At 36.9% G+C, this 27,242-nt stretch overlaps 1 long non-coding RNA gene across 1 annotated transcript in view; it reads left to right on the top strand.

The window, feature by feature from the left end:
- The first annotated feature begins 1,535 nt into the window (after positions 1 to 1,535).
- Positions 1,536 to 27,242, top strand: part of LOC127525889 (uncharacterized) — a 45,197-nt gene continuing 19,490 nt past the window's right edge. Inside the window, exon 1 of the long non-coding RNA XR_007933500.1 lies at positions 1,536 to 2,427. This is a non-coding gene — a long non-coding RNA (uncharacterized LOC127525889). The remainder of the gene's footprint in view (positions 2,428 to 27,242) is intronic.

Here is a 27,242-nt window from a genome sequence, read left to right as displayed (position 1 = left end):
ATATAAACTCCAAATCTGTCCTATAATTTGAAAAATAGACTAAAGATTTGTGGACTCTGACTTTGTCCAGTTATTAATTTAAAATAACATTATGTTAGTTGGCCTGTAACTCTGTAATAAAAAAACATTTATTGGACTTCAACTCTGTCATAGAATTATCTTTAAAATAAAATCAAATTAATTGAACTCTGATCCTGGCATTATTGTTTTAATAATACAGTCATGTTCATTGGCCTCTTACTCAGTCTTATTTTTGTTGAGAAAATGTTACCTACATCAGATTCTGATTGGTTTATTGTTTTTATTTTATTACTTAATTTTTGATCTCATGTGTCCAATCTGAGGTAAACCTGAGGTAGATCTAAAAGTCAAATGTGCAAATTAGTCCTGACTACCTCACTTGTTTAAAATTCAGCAGTAGTGCTCTACACAAAGAACAAGAGGGTGAATATTCTCATTATTTTCATTTATTTTTATTATAACATGAAACCTGTCAAAAAAAGCAATGCCATGCCGACAAGAAAATAGTCCATTCCGCGTTTTACAACCTTTTTTTTTGCGTGCTAGTAACTTTAAAGATTCCTAAAAGAAAGGAGAGCCTGGGGCCAAAAGGGACTGGAAGGTGAGGTAAGAGGAACAAGCGGCGCATTCATGGGAAGGTGATTCAAAGCGCTGACACTCATTCTTACGGCTTCACATGCCTCATTCACACCATTAAAGGGACGCGTTACGGAGCCAAAGTCATAAACTCTCAGCCTTGTCGTGACAAAAAGAAAACGGGCTAGCATTAGTCACTGAAACAGTGTGATCAAAATGAAAGTCGCACAGAGAGTGGACGTGCGTGGGCAGGTGTACGCGACCTGGGTGAACAGGGCTTGTCCGCTATAGCCCATGACCAGAGGGAGCGCCGCTACAATAACTGTATGCGAGCGTTGACATTTTACTTGCGGTTTATAGAAATTTCATCTGGTCCCAGGGCAATTAAAGAAAGGAAGTGCTGTTTCACAACTGAATCCCCTGAACCTTTGCCAGCATTTTATAGCTGCCTTCTTATGGACTTTTCCTTTAATTTATTTTGAGTGTGTAATGCTGAGACAGTTCACTTATTCCTTGGTTTGTAAAATTATATTTTTACAAAAGAAAAAAGAAATATTGACTACACTTCAATGTGCTTAGTTAAAATGTGTTTGTAATAAGCTCTTAAATTAGCAAATATGCACTGAACAAGTGCTACAACTAAAATTTAATATTACTACTACTACTACTAATAATAAAATCTTTTTATTGTAATCTTAACATTGCAGTAATGCAATATTTTTTTCTAAATAATAATGCAACCCTTATTTCATTCTGTATTATTAAACGGAAATTATATATTTTAAACAATTTTACAGGGCGATTTCGTTACTTAGGATGTCGCTTATAAGGTTATCATTCATTATGTTAATATCCGACATTGTTTTTTTAACTTTTCTTTGAACTATCTCCGTAGCAAAACTATTTGTCATTTTAGGAAAAAGACAAGGTTAAGAGGAAGCATGGTTAATGCTTTGTTTGTGCTGGTTCGTAAGTTGTTTGTTTCCTACATAATTATTAATGTGGCAATATTCTTTGTGAAAAGACAACTGAACACACTGTACTGTACGTGTATGCGTAAGCCCAACTCCATGCAGCCAGTAAAACTCCAATTCCCGTGAAGCCTCACGCCCACGTGTCAGGTGAGCCCCCGCTGCGCTCTAGTGCTGTATTTAAACTGAGAATGGCACGCTCTTCAGTAGTGCGCAGTCTTGCGGTGAATATGGAGAGGCGAGGGAGTTTCGTCGTAGAAGCGGGACAAATTGCAATTTCTGAGCTGTATCTTGTGGATATCCTTTATAGTTTTGGGCGCAGTCTTCGTTTTCTTCTCTTTGCGGATGTTTATTTTTTTTTAAAGAAGCCTTACTTTTGGATCAAATATCTTTGTTTTTCTTCACTTTTAAGGATGCAACTCTTCATTGATTTACTCCATCACTGGTATTTATGTCACTACCACAGTTACCAGCTCGGCATCCACGGGGTTTATAAACAGTATGTGATTTGTTGTGGATCTAACCAAACATGGATGATTGTATGTGCTCTTCGCAATTTTTCAGCCCTTCAGCGGTATATAGCATTGACCGGGCGGCGTTCTATTCTGAATTCTTCCACCAACTGGTTGTTGATAGTTGCTTGGAGGTGTGCTTCTCAGGGATACTGTATATACCCTCTGAATGGCCGGGTTTCGTTGGAATGCCTGGAATTCTCCTCTCTCCACCTGCCCTTCTTTATGGAATATGCACGGGCTTTGCTTTCACAATTACGGTCTGTGTTCTTTCTGTTTACATCCACTGGAGTAACACCTTTTTGGGATTTAATTATTTGATTCGGAGCGCTGCAGGATCATTCAAAGTGAGTATTGTGAGCCAGACGTTTAAACGTCAGTTTGATGACTGTCATGTTTGTGTGCTTATTACAGTATTAAGATCACAATCTAAAATAATATACAATTCCTGACTACTGGTGTTGCCAGTGTAGTGCAGGCGTGTACGCTGGAGAAATAATAGTTGTTCAGAATACTGGTTCTAATTAAAACAAATAAAGTGAATGATTTAAGATATTGGAACAGTGAACTCCAAAAGTGCCTAAATTCTCAATAGTACAACGTAAATCAAGTCAGTTCTTTTGCGCTTTATGATTGAACTTCATCTAATCATTTAGATGAGTTCAGAACCCGTCCTTCCACCCTATCCCAAAATTGGATTCCTTGTTTGTTTTTAAGCAATTGTAGTACATATGCTGGCAATGAATTGCCCTGGGCATATTTCTTGATCCGTTTTTCTTTTTTATTAATATTTTGTTATAAAAAAGACACGGTGACATAATAAAGAGGTAATCATTTTGAGAATACTGTTCTTCTAGCTGTTGACATGTATAACCCTTTCCTTTTTATGTATATTTTTTTCAGGTAATACAGATGTATAGTTTAAACAGGAGTTGATATTTTCTTTGAGAAATGCACTTGTTTCACTGACTTGGTTTCTGAAGCAAATCCGTTACTTTTTACAGGGGTATAGTTGTGAAACAGCGCCTACTTGTAGCGCTGGGAAACTTTGAAAGTACATTTAGTTTTTTATGTCTCTGATTTTTAGGCAGAGATCGGCTTCATTATTTTAAGACTGACCAGGGATGTACTACTAATCTCTGTATTTACAAAGTCGTGTAGGTACAAATCACATTTGTTAGTTATGTGGAATTAAACTACACACTCGACAAAGCCTGCACCATAAGGTAACTTTATTTTCCTTCAATTAGGAACTCTCATATGAAACTTTCTCAGTGATTAGTTTGTTTTACTAGGTTGGCAAATGCTGTGTTTAACTGTTTTGAAATGCGGTGAAATGTTATGGAGGGTTGAAGGTTTGTGTTACTTATGAATTAATTTGCTTTGATACATACCAACACTGGTGTTAAATGTGCTTTAAGTATTGGTGGGTGGTTTATAGGCCTGTTTTAGTTTTACTGTTTATCAAAACTGTCCTCCCCTGCAGATGGTAGCATACCAGTTTTAGAACTATAGTTGACCTAGCTGAAGGAGAGCATCCTATCTGGAAAATCTAGTCTGCAGATTTAATGCAAGTTTCATTAGAGATGGATGAGATCTTGTGATTATCATGAATACACTGTTTACAGTAATGAGCATTGCCTCTTTACTGTTTTAACCAATGCAATCAACTGACAAATTTTAAGTTGGTACAATCTGCACTTTATGTTATGATTATTCATAAATTCACTTGCTACTCTTTACAGTCCAGTCTTAAGCGAATATATTGTATACTTGTATAATTTCTTATTACAATAAGTAAAATACATGGCCCTGAATGTACATGTATGTGTGTTTGTTTTTACAATGGTCTTCAGTTTTACATTTAATAGCTCATGTTGCCACATTCTTTCAAAAACATCTCAGAAATTGACATTTAAGAACATTATACATTGTAGCTGCTTCTACGTTTTTTAATAATTCAGAGTTTGACTTAGTTTGAAGATTGTAGCAAATGTCATATAAGACCATTTTGCCTTTCCCTGGTAGTCTTTATTTCAAAGCACAAGCTTATTGTGCACATTTCACTGCTGGCAGGCATATGTCAGCATACAGCAGCTTGAATGATTTGAAAGCATCTGCCCTGCTGCAGGGAAATTAAAGGTGTGTGTACAGGGAAAATAACTGGTCTGAAATGAAATTGCTAATGGGATGCATGGTGCAGAACATTTTAAGAAGACATCACCCTTAAAATCAGTGTTTTGTTACATTTTATTATGTTAAGAAATATTTATTGTGGAGAGATTTTCTTATGGGATACTGACAGTGTCATAAAGAACGAAGTGCATTTTACACTTTTTAAAAACCCAGAATATTTTTCATTTTTATTTAGATGGAAACTATATACTATAAAGTTTAAAATATTAAAGAATATGTCATATGTTATCTGCTACCTTGTGGGTAATGTGTAATGAATATACCCAATGTACCCAAAATCTATATGTCTGCCAGTGTATTTCTTGTAACACTGTAGAACAGAGGCTTTATCTAATGCATCTACTAGTACATTACTACTATGTAACACAAAAAAATCTTTGTTAAGGTTTAATTACAGTGACCAATAGATACCCTTTAGGTAAGCCCTATTTTAAATTGTTGTCATTGATGATGTACAAGTCTTATTAATCCCAAACATAGCATTTGTTAAGGTCTTGTTATACAGCAGTAAAATGAGTAATTGAAGCATCTTTATACAAAGCATTTCCCAATGCCATTGAACCTTTTTCCTTTGTTAGTTTTTTCAAATGCTTAGATGCTTCCAAGGTTTGTTACCTGTCCCAAATTAAATGTTATTCAGGTGCGCTTAGTTCATCAGCAAGTCCATCAGTATAGACTTACTTTACAGTCAAGGCTGCAGAATATTGGCCAGCTCTTCTTGCTTTTTAAGAGAATCAAAGAAACATAATATAACCCCATTTTAAATACACTAATGTGCAACATTATTCAAGTATCTAAAATGAGCATGCAATTTTTTTCATTTTTGTAACTTCTTCAACACTTTTTTTAATAGTAATGGATGGGTCAATGATCACACTTCATAGGAGTTAATGAAGTATAAAAATAAACCTATATTAACATATGTGCAATGTGTCTTTACAATACTCTAGGGAAGATCTACCTTTTGCATGTCAATAATGAACCTATGTGAACAAGGTGACCAACATATGAAAAATGCTTGTGCTTTTGAGAACAAAATCTGGTATAAGATATCATCTGTAACATTGTGAATTTCTGTTATAATAACTACATAATACTGTACTATACTTTCAAAACTTTTAATATTTGAATGATATGTAACCATTATATTTAAGAACACTGAATTATTTTTTTATGATTTGATCAGTCTTCTTTGTCTTACAAGGGGCATATACTGTATCTACTGTATACCTCATTCATGTACAGTAGTTACCAGACCTGTCCCACCTGTGGCTGCATTTTACCCCTTTGTTCATAAGATAAGTCATACTTTGAGGAAAGGACATTCTGATAAGCCAAAGGGCTATGTGGGCCTTGGTGGGTGGCTGACAGCAATGATTATAGGTCAGTGTGATTTGGTAAGTTTTACAGCTACTGGATGACTAGCTTTTGCCAAATAGCAGACACCAAGTTAACATCAGTGAATTGAGATCTCCAAATAAGTATAAAGGATAAAACATAATTAAGTGACAAATAGTAGGTCAAAAACTGTAGAAACTGCAGGATTCAAGGTACAATATTAGATGTAAGGTTGTTGAATTTTTAAACTTATGCCCTTACCCCACCATCACGTTACAAATCATTGGAGACATGAAGGACAGAGCTGGACTTTGACTGTATAGACAGTGTCTACCCTTTGTGTAACTAAAAGAGAAGCAGTGTGCTGTAAAGATCAAAAACTAACAGGTGGAGACAGTGTTTGCTAGACACTTGGATGTGCTGCATAACTCCCCAAATCGCTATAGAAACATACTATATGGCTGTGATGGGTAAATCTTGGGGGTCAAAGTAGGCGAGAGCAGTGACCTGTGTCGAGTTTAATTTAGGAATCTTACCACCCGAGTAGAGGGCATGTACTTTTACACAATGACGCTTTGAGTCTGGCTCAGCCATCCTCATAGAAAGGAGTCTCTGTAGTGGCCTTGCGGGGGGATCAAATCTGTAACAGCCTTCTCTTAGAGTTTATATGGGAGCCAGCTGTGAATAGAAAACAAGAACATGATCACATGGTGTCTTCCTAATAACACTTTTGCACCGTCTGTGAGAAATCCGGTGTGAAGCAATATGGGCTGCCAAAATCACAGAATCCCAGATCGTGAAGTAGCCGAAGGAAACAGGTGTCCTGGCTGGCACTGCTTTCCTGCTACTCAAGAAAAATATGCCTTTTCATATTTTTTTTAACAAAGGTATCTCTAATTTCATTTGTTAATAAAACAGACTATGAATCACAGAGATTGTTTTCCTTATTTCATGGTAACTTAGTATTGAGGTGCTGGGTTTTATTGTACAGATAAGGGCAATGTTCTACCTGAATCATTAATAAGTATGTCTAAAGAGAAGGTGAAATCTTTATCCCTGTACAGCTCTCTCAGATGGGGATTTGATGTACTGTATGTTGCAGTACAGTTCTGTCCAGAGTAAAGCAGCTATAGAACTATTTGGTTTGATTTGAAGTGCCCCTTTCTGTTTCTGTCTTGTCTCTCAAAAGAAGATTTATTTTCTGCAGCAAGCTTATTGAGTATTTCATCTTGGGGAGTTATTACCTGTGTCTGCAGTATTAGACACAAGGCAGAAACCTGCACTGAATGTGACTTCAGTTCCATTGTGGAACACATTTGCATATATCATGGTGTTTAGTTTTCATAGTTCATAATCAAGCTAACATTAATGTCTTTGCAATATGTTACTGTAAGATACTAGAGATTACTGAGTAATGCTAAGTGAATATGTGACACTGACAAAAATTGTGATCAGGCTTTAAAATTAAAACCAGTCAATTTAGCTCTGAGTCAGCAGCAATAACCACTGACCAACATAATACTGTCCACAAAATTCTATTTTAGTTATTAGACCTGGAATAAAGGATGGTAGTGTTGCAGTCCTTGCTCTTCCTTTTTTCTCATCTTTTGTCAAGAAAAATAATTAATTGCACTACAAAGAAAGAATTGAGCCTTTTTCTCTAATGCATCAAATAAAAAAAAACAGAGCCAGCATCTTCTTTTGTTCAGCATTAAGGTGGCTCTTTTAGCAGTATCCTTTTAAGAATGTTTGCCTTCTGCATCAGAGAATGCTACAAGTCTGTCCCTACAAATAGACCTGGAAGAACATCACTCTGGTTCATTCCGGGATCTTATCCACATTATATATTAGTATTGTATATAGTGTTTCAAAGTGTTGGTAAAAGTTGTCAACTAACTGCCTGCCAAAACTTACTTAATTTATTTTAAAATGCAAGAAATGTACATTTTATGTATTTTTGCTTGTCGTATTTTAAAGGTACTGTATTGACTATAGCAACTGACTGATAATGATATACCTGTATAGTGCCAATCCTCATTATACCCAATCATAAAACACATGCTTATTAAAATGTTTTGAAAATGTATTCCGATTGATCTGCATTTTTCAAAAGTATTTGTTATAAAGGCTGTCCTGTAATCCGATAGAAAGCAGTGTGTAACTACTGGTGTTTGTAGATGGAGCAGAGGTGCTAGAATTCTGCCAAAGGTTTATTAGGGTATCCTAAGTAGGCTTAACAAAGTATCACCTTATTTTTAGTGAATGCCATTATAGTGCTAATACTTAGGACAAATAAGTAAATGAAAGTTCTGAACTGCCTCTCATCATGGACAAAATTTAGCTAAATAGGCAGTTTTCATGGACACACATTTACATAGGCTAATTTAGCAGCTCTAGCTAACCCAATGTAAAGTCCACCCTTACTGATAGTGTATAAACTCCTCATTTGCCATAACTTGTCTGGCATTTGAAATCAGTTTCCTAAATTTGTGAGATAGAAGGGCTTACCATTTTACTACCTTACTTCTGTGTTTCCTGCAATAACTTGATTTAAATCAAAGCTGCCTTTTTCACTTATAAACATCAAGAATTTAAAGGGAAACCATGTCATTGATCTGCAAAAATTAACCGCTTTAAAAAAACACCATTGTTTATAATGAATTTGAAGGAATCAAAAATCAAACTGAATCAGAACAGACCAGGGGCCTCATGTATAACGCCGTGCGTAGAACTCACACTATAACATGGCGTAAGCACAAAAGCGGGATTGTGCGTACGCACAGAAAAATCCAGATGCAGGAATCTGTGCGCACGCATACTTTCACGTTCTTCCACTACATAAATCCCGATTTGCGTGAAAAGTAACGCACGTGCACGCGCCTTCTGTCCCGCCCCAACTCCTCCCAGAATTACGCCTCTTTGAATATGCAAATCAATATAAATAGCCTTCTGAGAAAAGACAATGTGAAAAGCACAGGGGAAAATATAAGAATTTCAGCGAATACCAAGTGGAGGCAAAGGAAAAACGTACTATTTGTTGGTTTAAACAGTGGTATAATCAACAAAAGAAAGTTGATCGAGTGACAGAGTGTCGGAAAAACTCGAAAGATCAAATTCACAAAGTCGCACAGTGCCCGAAATAAAAAAGAAATCACATATCAAAGTTGCTGTGAAAAGGCGAGTTGTAGCCCACCGTCTGAGTGTCATATGAAAGCGTATTAGGGTACAAACAAAAAACATAGGCACACAGTGGGAAAAAAGCACGAAATGTCAACTTTAATCTCGAAATTTCTTAAAATCGTTTATTTTACTACCGTAGTTTCTCAAGTAGCATGTTAAATGCTTTTTTCTGTGTTTGATCTTCTATGTGCTCTATGTGTGTGAATCACTACGTGCTTCCGTTCTTTCTCTTTCTCCGACAGGACACAGAATGCATTACATTCGAGATATTACAGCTCTCTGAATAATTAAAATACTGAGATGTATACGTGATATCATTTTCATGATGATAGGAATGAAAGCATGTTATTAAACATGGGAACACGGTGGCGCAGTGATTGTTCATATCTCACGCAAGAGGCTTGTTGCACCATGTGTGACCTTCGATGAAATAATTTATTACAGAAGTACTGTCTCTTTCAAACGTACTAACCTCCAATTCCTGTCCATACTTTTCTTTCTCCAATCGCCACACAATCAGCTCTGTAATAGACGTGAAGCCATTTGTAAGCTTAGAACGCCGATTCTTCAAAACTTTTAAGGAACATTGAAATATCTTCGTAGTACATGTTTAATTATTCTATTCGTCTATCCTTCCAGTGTCGCGTCAGCACCAGCAAGAATACAGCGAAAGGCAGGAGCTATCCGTGAACTAGCTAGCGCTGCGGCACCGTGTCCTCACATGTTTAATTATTAGCAATACAGATTATTTAAATGAAGTTAAAGTTTTATCTGTATACTATAAGCAACATATTTTGCTGCATTTCATCTTAAAAATGATATTGTCATCATACGTGCTTTATAAAGTAGCGCAGGTTGTGCAATATTATAACTGTAGTGCAAGTTTACAGTGAGGTGATTGAGTGCGTTTATAGTTCTTGGGATGAAACTGTTTCTGAAACGCGAGGTCCGTACAGGAAAGGGTTTGACGCTTTTTGCAGTGGTTGAGGTAGTGTGTACTTGAAACTGTATACCGATAATTCTCTTTCCGATCATCTGCTGCTGTGATTCACACTCAGATACAGTGATATAAATACTCCGAGTGGTGCAGTGAGAGTAATATGGAAAAAAATGATCCGCAGTGGCAACCCTTAACGGGAACAGCAAAAAGAAGAACAAGATGCAGTGAGCGTAACAACGCTAAAGCAGTTCTGGTATTTGGAATACTATGGCTATTCCCTGGCCCATTATATTGCAGCAGGTTAATTACAATCAGATGTATTACACTAATAAACAATATGCAGTTAATTTCAGTATATTTATAAAGCCGCGTCAGGAATGTGGAGCTAAGAAAGAAAGGATGAGCACACAGGAACAGTAGTTTGACCATTCTGTGGACCATTATATTGTTACAGGTTAATTACAATCAGATGCATTAAATTTATGAACGATATGCGGTTAATTTCAGTGTATTTGATAAAGCCGCCGCCGTGGATGTGGATCTAAGAAAGGGTAACCACACAGGAACAGTAGCACTGCTTTGACACTGGGTGCCGCCAGTCTGCAAAACCGGGCGGATAAATTGCGTACGCCAAGGAATGAGTTACCGTGGAAATGTGCGTGGCTTTACGCCAAGTTTAGGTTTTATACATCGCGATTTGAGCGTGGAAAGGTTCGTACGCAACATTTCTGTGCGTACGCACCGTTTATACATGAGGCCCCAGTTGTGGAACGAAATCAATATTAACAATTTGGGGGGGAAAAAAAATTGTGAAGCACCCGGGTAACACCCTTCTTCATGTTTTTTTTTGCGCTGTTAATCTAAATTAATTTTATTGTTGGAAAATGTAACTGTAGCCTAACATTCTCAAACCAGCTCAATTCAAATCGGGGCTGAAGCTCATCTCTGTACCATTGGGTGCAAGGCTGTGACCAAGCCTGGTCATTCTTGCACTCTTCCACATCAGAGCAATTGAAATCACCAATTAAGCCAATAATCGTCTTTTTGGGTGTCAAAAACCAGATACCTGGAGAAAAATCCACACAAACACAGAAAACATGCAAACACAATATAGAATTTAGCCAGATGCAGGATTTAAGTCAAACATGTTGTAACTGTTAGACAGCAGTGCTGGCCACTCAACCCCCATGCCCTTCCAAAAAAGCAAACAAATTTAATATCTTTCAAACACAGTCATTTTTTTTTTCTTCACTTATTCCATGGATAGTTTTTATTACTAATTCATTGACATTTTTCTCTAGTTATTTAGGTAAATAGCTGAATCTAATAGGGAAAAAAAACTTATTATTTAAATTTAGTAAGGATTAGATCAAATATAACCTGCTGTCTTGTGTGGATACCTCAGTGTCATATTGCTGGAAGTTGACTTATCCAGAAGTCTATTAACTTCATTAGAAGAAATAGCTCAACTTGACTTTAACATTTGAAACTGAACCATCTAGCCACTAAAGCAGCTTGGATGTTTCATCGAATCCAGAATGACTGTACAGAATGTAGTTTAGCATGTGCTGATGGGACTAATAGGAATGTCAAGTTTCAAGTGCAAACCAAATATGAAGATACAAAAATGCTCCAGCACAGTGGTGGTGACACTATTCTATAAACTTGCCACTGAGATTTTGACTCTCTGTGATCATTAAAGATCCCCAGGCATCTTTCATAAGGAGTATGGTGTTTTCTGATCTCCTGGCTAAATCGCCCACCATGGTCTTGTTCATTCTGGCCCCTATTCCTCCCTTGTCTCTAATTGGATAGCTATTTCTCTCAGGTACCTTCACTACTTAGTACCTAATGTGTGATGAGAATACTGAAACAAAAATGGCTGCCATCACATCCTTTAGGTGATTGCTGCACATTAGTTATAGTTGAAATAACTCTCCACTGTCTATGTAAACCGCTTTGAGTAGGTTAGAAAAGCAGTGCATAAATGTGATTAATTAAGAGAGTATGAATGATTTATCTTTCTGTATGGGAGATAGGTATGGAAATCAATATTTCAATATATTACTATGCATACAGTACATATAATATTGTCCATTAAACAAAACAAATGTTCAATAAGTACAGAGGTCAAGTCAGATAATCATCCTCTACCTGCACACATCTTTTATGCTTGTTTTATATTGGATATGGATGGGAGCCAGAAGTCACATTGGAGAGGACCCTTATCAAGCAATCTAACAGGGAGGTCAGAGAACAATGCATTCACTCCATCTTAATTAGCTGCTATTATTAATAGCCAAAGCAAATTTTGTTAAAAGAATTGGATAAAGTGCAGTGCCCTCTATTTGTGAAACTGGTAGCAAAAGAAAGCAAGAGATTTCAAACAGGGTAAAATGTGAATAAACAGATAATGGTGAGGTTGTGATTAGCATTTTTCTCTCACAGACCCAGCCTCCTGGTTCCCATATGTAGCTGTTGCCTATGTGGAATTTACACAGTCCTTCAAGTCCTTCAGTGGGTTTTTCCTCCAGATATTCTTCTTTTCCTCCTGTATTCCAAAAGATTTGCATGTTAGGTTTATTGGCTGATCTCAACTGGCTCTGTGTGTGAGTGGGGATGTTTGTTACTAGGTTCTGTGATGATTTCACACTCATTCACAGTTTCCTGCTTTGTGCCCCGTGTGGTTGAGAGAGGCTCTACGCACCCATGACTCATAATTACATTAAGTAGCTTTGAGAATGATATGTGTTTTCGGTGGTGTTATGATTGCTAAATTTCCATTGGCTGACAGTTGCTCATATATCTAACTTTCCTCTGCCAGTAGTAGTTCATTAGACTTCACTAAGAAAATGTATAATATTTTTGTGAAATGTAATTTTTTATCCTTAATTTGGCTTTAGACAAATGTTGCTACACTAACTAATAGGTTGCCTCCAAATGAATGTGGATATTTGTTTTTAAAATGAAGGAAGGCATAATGGTTAAAAAAAAATATACATGCCAACCAAATTGGTAAGTCTTCTCTTTCAGATAAAATGATTTCCTAGTTCTGTATGCTCCCCTGCCTCTTCATAACCTCATCATGTTATGTTTAATAGAAATGTAAATGTATGGTTAAAGCATTGATTTAATAAGTTATGCTTTATTTGGAAAAGCATTGCAGGGTGATTCTTAGTCTTTCATTTGACCTTTGGTCAGTTAAACTCATACATGTAAACATATACTCCTGCTGAGCAGTCAGAATGCTCACAGGACTGAGAATCGAATGGCAGAATGCAGCTCAGGTTTATCTCCCACTGCTAAAAACCTTGCAGAGGACAACAAAAACAATTTCATGAAGGCAACACAAGAGACAGAACTTAATCCTCTCCACCAGTGCGGCCTTGGACAACAATGAGAGCCTCTCTTTTGAGAAGGAACAGCTGTTCATCAGAGGAGTAGGGTAGCAGAGATGCCTGGGCCAGCTTCGGTATTCTGGAATAAAAATCCGTTGTAACCGAACATCAGAGGTAGCCATTCAGACAGAGAGCAATTGAAATAATAGAGCATGGCCATTCTTTAGCAGTCCCCACTGGAGGGCCAAGGAAAGAACTCTTCTCCTCTGCTGCGCTCCATTCAGAACGTCCCCTCTGTGTGTGAAACTCTTAAGAATGTGCTTAGGATTCAGAGATGTCTTGCAATGAATAGGGCAGACGTTTAAAGGAATGGAGAATGGAATTGTAAGACTGAAGGAGCTATGAGGGTGATGGGCTTGAGATACTGCTAGAGAAGCAAACGGGATTTGAAACGCACAAAGTGGGGGTGGGGGGTTTGGTAAGGACAAAAACCAGGCAGGCTGTATTCAGACACACATACGTAAGCATGCAGATAGATATAAAATGTGTGCATAGAGCAGCAAAGCTTTTCATCTTGGATTTTAACATTAACCTTGTGTCAAAACATTAATTTAAGGGCTAATTTAAGAGGTAAAAACATGACAAAACAGTGTATGTTGTGTGGTGCTGAAGTCTGCTTAGTGAATGCAAAAATTAGTCATTAAGCTGTCAAACTACCAAGTGCATTGTATGATAAAAATGACCAGAATCCAGATGTGGCATTGACTAATGGATAGAAGGTATAAATGAAGCCACCATAGGAATTGTACAACTTAATATCCCTGCTCCTTGAATGCTGGCTCAAGTCTCTTGACTAAATAAAGTTGTACTTCTTCTGCCCTGCCTTGTTCATCTTTAAATCAGTTGGTATCAAGACCTGTAAGCTATACAGTATATCCACAAGTCTGCTTAGGGCATGTGTTCTTTGTAGGAACACATACATATGAAATCTTTGCCCGCCTAGGCAGCATATTGTGTACCATGCACAAGAAAGCCATATCTTTTTTTAAATTACTTCTGTTAAATAAGTTGGAAATAGTAATTAATAATGATAACTAAACGGACACCTTATCCTCACCTGTCCCCTTATAATATGCTAGCCAGAGTGGAAAATGCAGCATTATTTACATTAGTAAATATATCAAGCAAATAACAAGCCTTAGAATGCAAGGGGAGAAGATATATTCCAGGGTCAACAAGATAACATTGTCAATGGAGGAATGTATGATTATTTATACAGTGTGGATATGTTTACTATAATGGGCATAATTCCATATATACAAAGTTTGACTGGATCAAGGTAAATGTTCATCTGCTAAAGGAGACATAAATTGGTGTCATAATGTTTTCAAATTAGAAAGCTTTTAGTTGTTCCAAGTCTGAATCTATGTTTAATGTAATAAAATAGTATTGCGGCGGGGATGTTTCACTGATATCTTTCCACATAACTGGGTACACTCACTGATGCAATTTCTCAGATTGGTATATTATTTTGCTGCTGTCTTTATTGCTTAACCAAAACAGTTGAGAAAATTTGCCAGAATGTTCTTGAAAAGTGATTATTGTGTAAGATATGAGACATATGTGTGTTATCTTTTGGGATTATGCAGTAGTGCTGTATACATTTAACAAGCAGCGTTGCTAAACACACAGAGTGAAGGTATCTTTCAAGGACCCTCAATAGCTCTTCATTGCATTCTTAAAACATAAGGCATCTGTTTCTTTTCTCTGGTTTTTCTTCCTCCTTGCAGTTTCTTAGCCTTAAAGAATTCTCCCTATTGTTGAGTCCGGGGACAGAGCCTCTTCTATACTGCTATGCTGTGCCGCTAACTGGCTCCCTCGTTTGACACCCGCCCCCCCCCTCCCCATCATTAAAATTGTCTTGGAACAAGTCTTCCTTTCTCCTCTGAAGAGGGACCCTCTGTCTAACGCCAAGTGACTCTCAGGGGTAGCATTGACGGTCGGACACTTGGTTTACAAAGGGAGCTGAAGTGTCAAATAAACTCGGTCAGAGCCCCTGGGACACAAAAATTCTTTTATTTGGTGCCCCCACTTGGAGACAAAGACACACTTTGTGTCAGTGAGGAGGCCCTAACAAAACAGTTGATTTTTTTCCCCCATTTATCAGGGAGAGGGTATAAGGCTGTAAATCATAGTCTCTCATTACTGCCACCCCTTAGTCCACATCTGTCCAGTATGGGAGGTTTTCACAAATGAGCAGGGTATAGCATTAAGTGATTTACTAGACACATTTGCAGAAATAATTAGTATTATCAATGAATACAAGAGTATATAAGCAACACATTCAAACTGCAAGATTTGAGATATTTTAAGGATAGTTTTTGAGCCCTGAGTGGAGTCAGTGTCCAGAGTAGATTTACACCAGTCCTTGCCTTTTAAAAGCCCCACTCTGCAATGCCTAACCTGAATAAACTTGTGCAATATCCACAATCCTTATGCAGCATGACCTAGTGCCTAAAGGCATAGCTTAGAAAGTGCACCACATGACCCTGAGCAATTGGTTTGACTTGCTAAATGAGGTGTGTGATGCTGCTTTGAGTAGATGATCCCTGAGGAAAGTGCTAAACAACTTGAAGCATTCAGAAAGTTAGATGCACTGTCCTGAGGCAAGACGTAAATCAGACTTGTGGCATGTTGTCTCTCCATTTATCTTTTCTTGGCTTTTGAGCAGTGCTGAATATATTTTTATTCTAATTTAATTCAATTGTATGTGTATACACACAGTGGGCAGAATGATGGAAAAATGGTTAATACTGCTGTGTCACAGCCCTAGGAGACTAAGCCTAATTCCCAGTCTAGGGACTGTCTTGTGGAGTTTTCATGTCCTCCCCATTTCTGTGTGGGTTTTTCCCTGGGTTTTGTTTTTCTCCCAGGTCTCAGTTATGCATGTTTGGTTAATGATGAGCTCTACATAAAGGCGACCAGTAAATGCAGCATAATCTAGACTTGAAGCAGTAGCATATCATCTGCAATTCAAGAATTCCCGTTGACTAGGTATTCTTGTTGGCATTTTGTTGATTCATCTTTAATCATCTGCACTTTTTAATTATAATCAGAATTGTTTTGTTTTGCTGGTTTAATTGATAGATCCATTGTCAGCATTATAGGGTGCCCATGCATGCCAGCTTTCAAATAGAGGCACACAGTGGGTCAGTTTTGTGGCAGTAGTGTACTAGCAGAAGGTAAAAAGATATCATGGTCAGCAACTAGCAGAGCAATGTGGTAGGAACAATATTTTGTGAAATAAAGGCAGAGACTTGTTCATGATTTTTATTTTCTGGTTATGGGTGCTATTTTAAGTTTTTTTGCTCTTTTAATCTGGAGCTAAGTAAACAATCAATGAAATCCCCATTCCTAGAGGAGATCAGGAGATTATTCCTTTTGTGGACACTTTTGTAATACCCCTTAATCCAATACTGTTTCTTTGCAGAACAAGACTTCATTAAAAAGGTGCTTTTATACACTGTAGAGACTATATTAAACGTAGAAAAAAAGCAGCTTCTATAGCCACCCTGTGTATGTCTGTATGTGTTTTTTATCGCTTTCATAATAGAAAGGGAAGACTATCCACTTATTCCTTGGACCTCTTCATCTCGCCAGTTCAGCACGTTCCCAAACTCAACCTCCTGAAATCACATTGAATGGGTAAGTGGTAAGGAGTGTCCTTTAAACCCCACCCCAGGGTTACTTCTGGAACAATATTTAGAAATACTTGCATGGTAAGAAAATTATTCTGTTGGTATCATGTATGTGTTCACTTCTGAGCCCTGAATTGTCATTCAGGGAACAACTTGCCCACTATAATAAACAACAGGGCCAACATGTTCCTAATAGGGACCCCTTTCTGTAAACCATTGCTTTCCCTTCCTTGTCTTTTTAAATGTAGCACTCTTATCCACCTGACTCACTCGGATGTATTGTGTTGGACAATACATGGCAATATAGAAAAGGAAAATCCAATTTTTCTTTTTTTTTTTCTTTTTAAATCATATGCATGAGGCATATAAATCAATTAATAAGTTTTTTTTTGTATTAATAATTTAATCAAACTTTATTTTATATTACGTTTTTCAGGGTCAGTACTAACATAATGTACCTTAAAACTCAAATAAGATAATATCCATCCATTTTCCATAATGTCTTTTTCTATGATGGTGTTGTTGGCATGTTTTTTTAACCATTTGTTGTTTCATGTCTCACTTACTTAATCTTGAGTTTCGATTGTATTTATTGCATTCAAAATCTTGACTGCTTTGCTGGCATCAGTGTATGTGAATTAGTTAACATTACTCTCTCGTTCTCTATCTGTTTTATAGATAGATAGATAGATGGATACATATAGATAGATACATATGTACATATGAGGTATACATCATTTGAAATGGTTCTAAAGTATGTATTTGCATATACATGCCTTTTCTGGCTCTGGTCAGAAACCTGCAGACGTTTCTGGCAGTATATCTAATCATTTTTATTTCTTGTTTTGTAAACATAAAAAATCAGTTGACAAAAAATGAAATGACATTCATTTATATGAGTGGTTTGCTTTTTGGTCAAATTAAAAAAAAATTACAAAACAAGTCTAACAATTAACTGAACCTGTAGTAAAATAAAACAATTCGCATTTACCTGCAAAGGCACACAAAGAAATGCAAGTGCATCATCCGGATTACAAAAACAGGCACATGCTGTGCTTAAAGATATGAATGAACCCTTGCTAGAAAGGCAATATATAATTAAAGATAAACATGATGAACATTGAATAGACATTAGCTAATCTTTTTGAACAGTTGTGTTTTTAACTCCATATATACTAACGTTTGATCATTGATGCACACAACTTGGGAAATGTTTTAAATTAAACATTGGAAACTGTTTCTTAAACTGGTAAGACACAAAGTATGGTGAGTACACAAGAACAAAACAAAATACTAAATATGAGATACCACAATCCACTTAACTGTAATCACTTAGTACAGACTTCCACATAGTCATTAAGAAGCTACATACACCTAGTAAACAAAAATGCAAACTTAACATGAAGATAACATTTCCAGTAATGCAGTTTAACCCATAACTAATACATGAACGTTGCAGAAAGGAGAATAAAAACAGTACAGGATGCTGTTTTTATTCCTGCTTATAAAGTTTCAGTAGCGGAGAGCTCCTGAAATGAGCAGACAAGGGCTTACATTCTGCATATGTGAATTACAGGCAGTCCCTGGGTTCCGAACAAGATCCATTTCTAAGTTGAATTTGTTGGTAAATTGGAACAGGTATGGATGATTCTTGTTTACCATTAATTGCTCAAATGTTTGTCTTGGTATACTGTATAGCATATATTTTATCATTCTATGCGTATGAAACATTTAAGAAACACTTCCAAATAACACTAAAAAATCTTAAACATAATAATGTATGACATGATAATAATAATAATACAGTAATAATAAGCTTCATACAGTACTATACTGAAGAGAGAGAGAGAGAGAATCTTTTTTCTATTTTAACTTATCTGTTAAAATGGATCTGATTTTTGATTGTGTGTAGCCTAATGCTTTTTTGATCAGTGGTACCTGTTTCTGATCACTTTATTATTTCTACTTTACTTTCAGTCATGATTATTTTCCTTTTCTTTGATCTTGCATCAGATTTATTAATTGGAGGCATGATTACAAGGGGTAAGACAAAAATTTAATCCAAAACTGCAATGTGATCCAACTTCCTTCCTTGAGCCAATGAACCACTGAAGCAAAAAGCAGCACAATGCTTTCTTGAATGTCAGAAAGTACTACAGTGAGAGTGTTTTGTCATTACAAACCATTGTATGCGACTTAAATTATTTAATATACTGGGCCAAATGGCAGTGTGTTCTAAAGTACGGGTAGTCCAATAGGTTGGACTTTGTTAACCTGGGGACCGTCTGTACAGTGAAATACTGGCCATGTAGTTATTTGACACTGACAAAGTACAAGTATTTTATGGGTACAGGTTAAATAAAGAAAAGTGTGCTTTTAAATATGGTACTGCAGTTATTAAACCCCCACCCCCCTACTCCTTGACCGCTTATAGCATATTCATCAACACAGCAATCTTATGGAACTTTGCGTTTCAGTGATCCATTTTGCTAAGGAGGCAGAAGAGCACATTGCAGATGCTGCATATTCCAGGATTTCCTTTTCCTATATGGTAACACGTTTTATATTTAGATGCTGTACTGTTTGAACTGCCACCCATTTGCAAACAGCAGCGCTATCCCTGCTTGTTTTCATGCACAGCATTTCTAGGCTACATGGGAGAAGATGACACACACACACTTGGTAAGAGCATTTGAGATTGTGTTGATTTTATTTAAAGTTTTAGAATTTGTAGAAAATGAAAGTGTGGGACATTGTGATACTTGGTTTTGCATACTGATTTTTTTTTATTAAATATTGAATTGTATCGAAAATTCAATATATTGCCCAGCCCTATATAAGAATTTATTTAAGTGGAATACAGTGCACCCAGATTGTGTACTGCGTTACCACTCTCCCCTAGTGTACTTTGTCCCTTTCTCTGATTGGGAATGGAGCCCAAATCCATGGACTTTTGAGACAAAAATGCAAGGGCTGCCAAACAGTATTGTATTCCTCCATTTTCCATTTTATTTTCTTAACCTGCTTAATCTATGTGTAGGTTTTTAGGACAAGGCTGAGAATCATGCAAGGTAAGCATTTAATTTGTTCATCCACCCATCCATTATTTTAATCCTTGCCAGTCCAGTTCAGTGTGACAGGAGCCAAAGCCCACAATTCCATGCAATGTATGTAAGGCACGGACCAGTTGTGAACAGGGTGGCAGTTTATAGCAGGGCCCTCCATGTAGTCAATTAACGTAAAATTAAGTCTTTTGATGATTAATAAATCTTCAATGAAGAGAAGAGTAATTATGGCCAATACTAGATCATGCCATTTGAAAAGTTATAAATGAAGCATTCCAAATTAATGTGGGATTTTCAGCTTCTGTAACTCAAGATGAGAAAAAGGTTTGCAGTCAGACTTGCACAGCACTGATAGTACTGTGAACTGAGCTTCGGCATATGGTGGAGGGAAGCATCAGGTCTTGAATGTCTCTCCGCACAGCATAGTTGGATTTTCTTGTTGTTGAGTGGTTCAGTTTCTGAAATGTCTCCTTGAGATGGGAAGTCTGTGTAGTTAAAACAGTGCTGTGTCCATGGACTTTATCTGCAGCAATGCTTTGAAGAAGTTTTTGTTTTAATGGGACTTGTGCCCTTCTGGGTGTGAAATGTCATCTCTAGAAGCTAACTGCTTATGGCAGCCTGTTACCAAATTAGGAAGACAGCCATTAAGCAGGAATATTAGCTGGACCTTAGTTAAACAGCTTATTTGGACAAAAGCCTAAAATTCATATAAAGGTGATCTAGCTTTAAATAGAAGGTGACATTCATCATACCACTGAGTTAAGTATGTGATGCCAGAGCTCTGCCCTAGAAAGACTATCTGCCATGTGCTTGCACTAATTTTACTAAAGATAGCCATTTCGAAGTCTCCCACATGTTATGCCTTTTTTTACAGATCTTTTTTTTTTCTTCTTAACCAAATTGTAAAAGACAGGAAAAGTGAGTAAGATAGAGACATGTAAAGAAATTGCCTCTCTGTCCTGACAAACTAAACCTACTGGGTGCATCTTGGTAGAATTAGATAGAAAGGATGCGAAGTGTACTGATCAGGTGAGAAACTGGAGGGGCATGCTTGATCACCACATGCCTGACTTTAGCACCTTTACTTTTTAATTGCAGGAAACCTAATGAGAGTGCAGACAGCTACACAAAGCTGTCTGCCTTTGAAAGTGACACAGAAACCCTCTTCTGTTTAATGTAGTAATGAAAATAAATGGCCAGTCTGAACCCCCAGGTGGAACAAAGCCTTTCTTCAGCTTTATTAGTAAAGTGACAGAATAGAAGCAAGTGTTTTTTTTTTTCTTGCCCTTTCTTTTATCAAGCACAACCTAAAAGTTTGTCAGAACAGGAGAGTTGTCATTTATTAGCCTGAAAAGAAACAATGACCAGCTTGTCTCCTGGGAGGCTGGCACCCAGGGTGCCTGGGGAGGTTTAGTTTGACATTGGGCAATGGCCGAGCAAGAACAAGTAGCCATCTAATCGGAAAAACTGCTGAACCCTTCGAAGGAAAATAGCACCTTTGTTTAGAGGTGTGTGTGTGTTTGGAGGAGGGAGGGGGACAGCAACAAGACAAACTTTCTTTTTTAAATCAAAGGAGTTAGTCAGTGTTTGATAATAAAGCTATAAAAAAACTCCACTTAAACAGTAGCTGTACTTTGTGCCTTGCGTGGTTGAAATAAGGTCCTAAAGCAGATTTTATAATACAGTTGAATACTGATATTCCTTGGCTCTACTTATTTTAATAATCTGCTTGCATGACTTTCACCCTGTTCCACTCATTTTTTATCTCTGAAAATTGTTCAATAAAATCCACAAGAATTGGAAGATTGACCTGAATTTGCTGCATACATGTGTGGATGAGGGAAGAGGGCATGAAATAAGCAAAAAAGTAATAAATAAATAAATATCCAGTCATCCTTTTTTCCAAACTTTCTTTTTCCAATAAATGGCTAATGAGAGGTGAAGTCCATCATAGGATTGTGGTGCACAAGGTAGGATCCAACCCTGACTAGCTAACACACCCACCTTATTTACAGCATGCCAATTAATCTGACCTAGACATGGAATATAGGACAAATGTTACAAAGACATGGGGTACATGTGGACACTACACTGGGATAGGACCAAGAATCAAACTTGACCTATGGCACCATGCCTCTCTGTATATTATAATAATAAAGGCAGAGAACAGTGGCTGCAAAAACGGCTTTTTATTTTCAAGAACCTGGGTTTGATTCCTACTATGATTATTCTCTCCACGCACATGTGACAGCTCTCAGTGTTTCAGTTTTATTTCACATCCCAAGAATAGACATATTTTGCAGACTGACATCTTCATGTTGGACTGTTGTGATTGTGCCCAGTGATGGACTTGACATCTAATGTTCGTTTCCAACAGCACCCCATGTTGCTCAGGATAAGCTTTGGCCACTTTTATCCCAACAGATTAGAAAATCTACAAGTTATAGTTTGGCGTGGTAGCACAGTCACTAGTTATCTTCCTTCACAGGTGCCTGGGACTGGGTTCAGATCTTCATCTAGTCACTATCAGTTTTTTCTGGGCATTTGTTTAGCTTATTTGGTAACTGTAAACTGTAGTTGTTGTCATATACAGTACATAGAATACAGTGAAATGCATGTGTGTCCTGATCAACATTCAACAATTCCAGGCATTAGTATGACTGTGTACAGTGAATTTACCTTGGTGCTAAGAAATGGTAATGGTTACTATAATATTATATTAAAAAAAGCACCACCATAATGGCTAGCATTGCTGCCATGCAACAACAAGCACTTGGATTTATTCCAGGCTAAGTCACTACTTGCTGTGTTTACATGTGTTTTCTTCATGTCCTGTGGTTTCATCATACATAAAAAATTCCACGTGTTAAGGTAAATGGCATGTTTTGGTTGTCTATAACCAAGTGCTAGAATGTGCAAATGTCAGGTCTTTAATGAATTGCCACTTTTAGGTTTGGTTCTTATTCTGGTGTCCAGTGTTGACAGTAGACAATCTGATTATTCATAATTCTATATTAGTTAAAAGAAGTAAGAAAATGAATTGTTAAAACCCTGTGATTTGTGTCATAAATCATGCATTTGGATACAGCTACATAAGATTTCAATGAAGTTTAGATGCTCTCTATGGTGGCATTGGTTTCCTGCCAATGATTAATTTATTCAGTTGGTATAAACAAATAAAATCTATTCAGTTTGATAACACATTTTTTTAACCAGGGTCACAGTGAGGCCTAGCATATGCTGGCAGGTATGCCTTCTAGGTTGAAATTGCCCCTTCAAGCAGGGCTACCCACTCTCTCTAGGGGAGTTAAGAGAGCCCATTCAATATGATTATACAGCCTTGTCACCAGGAAGAAACCAACCCAAGCATTTAATAGAATATAGTAAGGATTCTTGAATTATCAAATGCAGACTGAATAAACTGTTCAAACTATATCCCAAAATATGTTAATATCAGTTCTGTGACATCACAAAGTGCTATTTCTTTCCTACATCTGTGTCTTTCAATTCCCCCCATAGTGTTTCACATTTATTCTGTGGTTTTCAGGACTGAAACTGCAAGCCAAGGTTAACATGTCAATTAGGGATGGGAATTGATAAGATTTTCACGATTCCGATTCCATTTTCGATTCTGTTTAACAATTCGATTCTTTATCGATTCTTATTTTTAAAAAAGGAGAACACACAGGTCGATTAGCTTAGAACTTTGTTTTATATCTTATCTTTGAACAAGACAGAAATTTAGGAGTAGCATGACCTTACAAACCCAACAGTGAGATCTTAAGAGATTCACAGCCTACGGCTCCTCGATGGGGTGCCACGGGGTCCCCAGAAAAAAATTTGTAAATGTAAAATAATAATAAAATAAATATTCTTCTGTAACAACAACAAAGTATAACATAAATAATTCTGTGGCAATTACACAAGAATGTCCAGTAACATTTACACTCTTCTTTTTAAAAGTATATATGAGCTGAGCACTCAAAAATAAAACTACATCAGCCAGCAACAAATACAATCAACTCAAGTCCAATGGAACTGTGCAGTGTGCAATTCTACAACCATCAACTATGGAGAATTAACAATTCTTTTGCAGAAATATAAGCATATCTGCTTTTTCAGGAAGGAATTTTTACTTTTCCCCGCCTCTGTGAAAGGAGAAGCTACCGGTAGACTGCAGCGAGAACTGCCAGCATCTAAGCCAGCCAGACTCTGTCTGTCTCTCTCGTCATGGTCATCTAAATGCAATGCACAGTAATAGCAGGTTTTGCAATAAGGCAAATCGCGCTAACATAATATGCAATGTTAGTTGATTAGTTACCTGCCGTATTAACGGGAGAGGACGTGCAAACGTTACCGCTGCTGCTGGGTTGAGATTCACTAGTCCGGAGCGGATCAAAAACACGACATTCATTTAAGGTTATCGCGTGAGCAAATATTCGTAGTGTTTCCTCCCTTTGATGAAACATCTACTTTGCAAGTATTGCAAGTTGCCCTGTTGTCATCCTTTCTCGTAAAGTATAACCAAACTTTTGAGTGTTTGTGCCGCTTAGGCGCCGTGTTTCCTGCTGGGTAAATGACGCTACGCAACGTGGTGACGTCATTCGAGGCGACTGGAATCGATAGGGGAATCGTTTGCAAAAATGGCAAACATCTATCCATCCATCCATTTTCCAACCCGCTGAATCCGAACACAGGGTCACGGGGGTCTGCTGGAGCCAATCCCAGCCAACACAGGGCACAAGGCAGGGAACCAATCCTGGGCAGGGTGCCAACAATTCCATGGAATTGAAACAGTGGGAACCGGTTCTCAACAAGAACCGGTTTTCGATTCCCATCCCTATGTCAATGCCTTAGAAGCTGTGAGGAGGCATCAATGTCCATGTTACATTATTCATTCTGTTTAAGGTTAGATTTTAGTTGAACATGTAAATGTTTAAATGACAGTGAAAACTGAATTAATTTTGTCTGATGTATGAGTGGCTTTGTACTATATTTTGAGTAAAAATGAACAACAGTCTTGTTTCCTGTATTTCTGTATTCAATATAGAAATTAATCAGCTTCACACAAATGCAAATCAGTTAAACAAATATTAGCTAAACATTTCAATGCCTCATCCTTGACCTTGCTATAGCATCAGTGATAATTTGCTTCTAGATGAGGTAGCCTCTTTGAACTGTAGAAAGTCCTCAAAAAAGCATGGCAAGGTTTGTGAAATGTGCAGTTTTTTTCCATTCTTTACAATAAAAGGCTTTTTCTTGGATGCCTGCCAGACTTTTCTGAAATGGTTACCTGCTGAACAATTCTCTTAATAGTGAAAGTAAAAGAAAAAAATGGGAGGGGAGCCTTGGCAGAAATAATCGTGAACCTTTCTTTGCTACCCCACCAGTTAATTAAAAAAAAATATATACAGTATATAATAATATATGTGTGTGTGTACCTGTATACTGTATATATACGTACCTGTTGGAGCCATGTGGGAGAATAACTAACAAATGCCCAATATCACAAAATGGGTATAAAAGAAGTGAAAAATAAAATGCTTCCCTGATTCGTATCCTCTAACTCTCCTTATTAGTAAGCTGGTAACTTAATGCCTTAGTCAGGAGGTCATCAGAAGCCTAGCCTATTACAAAATGCAGGAATTAGATTTGTAATTTAGTGGTCTCACCAGGATATGAGAAGACTCCTCAGTTCATGCATAAAGTGAACTGCAATGTTACGTAATGACAGTGAGCTAAACAGAAGAAAACTAATTATGCACCATTGACAGTCATAGTTTGGATGCATGGCTTCCCATAAAGCAGTGTTTAGTAAGTGGTTAACAGAAGCCAGTTTAGCAGGGTTTTAGTTAACAATGGTTGTTTAAGTGATTGTAGTCTGTTGAAGATTTACAAATACAGTTAAATTTAAGGAAATCCTAGGAACAATAATGAGCTGGCCACTGTTCTATACTTTGCTTCTTTTCTGCCATGTTGGATATATCGCTTATTGTTCTAACAGTCATAGGTGGTAGTAAGTAGATCTAAGGAGGTGGATGGTAGTATTTAGCAGAACACTTTTTAGTTCAGCTGATTTCAAAAGAATGGTTTCAGTGACTGTAAATGCACTTAAGTCACAAACAGCATGAAAATTAGCAAATAAAGACAAAGCATCATTTACTGAAAAAGAGCCTACTGAGTTGCTCTTAGTGCTACTGAATTTTTCACATAGCTCAACTGGCTAATGCACTAGTGACCTAGAGAAAGTGAAGGGATACAGGAAACAAAATCCAAAGACAACACTGGCTTGATATACACTCTTAGGGTTGCACTAATCAGCATCTTTTTCTTGGACCCGACGGCATCATGGGCTACTGCTATTTGCCACTATGACAAGATCTATTTTATAGAACTTTATCATAATAAACACCGTATATATAAATAAAATGTTGGCTTGTTATTCTTAATGTATTCTGTATTGAATTATTTTCCAATAAAAATAAAACAACTCTTAATGTTCAAAATAATAAGAATATGACAAAACAAGATTGCTTTAGTGCTAAGATTAGGGATGCTTTAGTCAGATCAATTGAAATTCATTTCAAAGCCTTTACTGTGTGTTCCCTTTATCTAGACTTACACATAATAGGGAAAACAGTTGCTTCATATAATTTGAGCGGAAATGGCTATTGGACATAACGGCATAAACCCATAGCTGGGTGCTGGGTTTCTGCACCCCTTTGCTTTTGAAGTGTAATTGTGAGAGAAAGAGAAAATACACTTGAGAAAGTGTAAATATTTTTCTTTGTAGATCTGCTTTTTACCACTTGCATATGGGTTTCCCTGAAATATAATTAATAGATAATTAATAACCTGCTGATCTTCACTTCCTTGTGTTAACAGCTGCACTGTGTTGCACTTAACCACACCAAATGTCAGATTAAGAAACCATCAAATAACAGCAGTAAATGGAGTGCTGAGGGTCTTACTCCTCTTTAGAGTATGGATACTGTGACGGAACGTTCTCAATTCATACTTCCATTTTTGTGCATAAAAGTATAGATGGAAATGTAGGAAACTGACCTATCCCATCCCTCATGTGTCAATGTCGGGCAAAAATCGTCTCCTCACATGTCAGAAATCAAAACCTATGTTAATTTTATCATTTGTAAAACATAGTTGCCCTTGCCATATCTTCAAATATCAGTACTGATATGAAAAGATTAGTTATATATATATATATATATATATATATATATATATATATACAATATAAATAATATTTTTCCTGTGACATAAAATGATTGAAGTAGATAATCTATCTACTGGTGTTCTCCATTAAATGGAATTTGTTGAATTGATAGCATGCTATGGTTTCCTCTTTCATAGAACCTTTTACAAAACATCAGACATGGAAAGCTGAAG

This window comes from Erpetoichthys calabaricus, chromosome 14 (genome assembly GCF_900747795.2).
Source record: "Erpetoichthys calabaricus chromosome 14, fErpCal1.3, whole genome shotgun sequence".
Classification (NCBI taxonomy): domain Eukaryota; kingdom Metazoa; phylum Chordata; class Cladistia; order Polypteriformes; family Polypteridae; genus Erpetoichthys; species Erpetoichthys calabaricus.
Note: the sequence above shows the minus strand (reverse complement) of the source record. Positions and strands in the feature narration are given on the sequence as shown.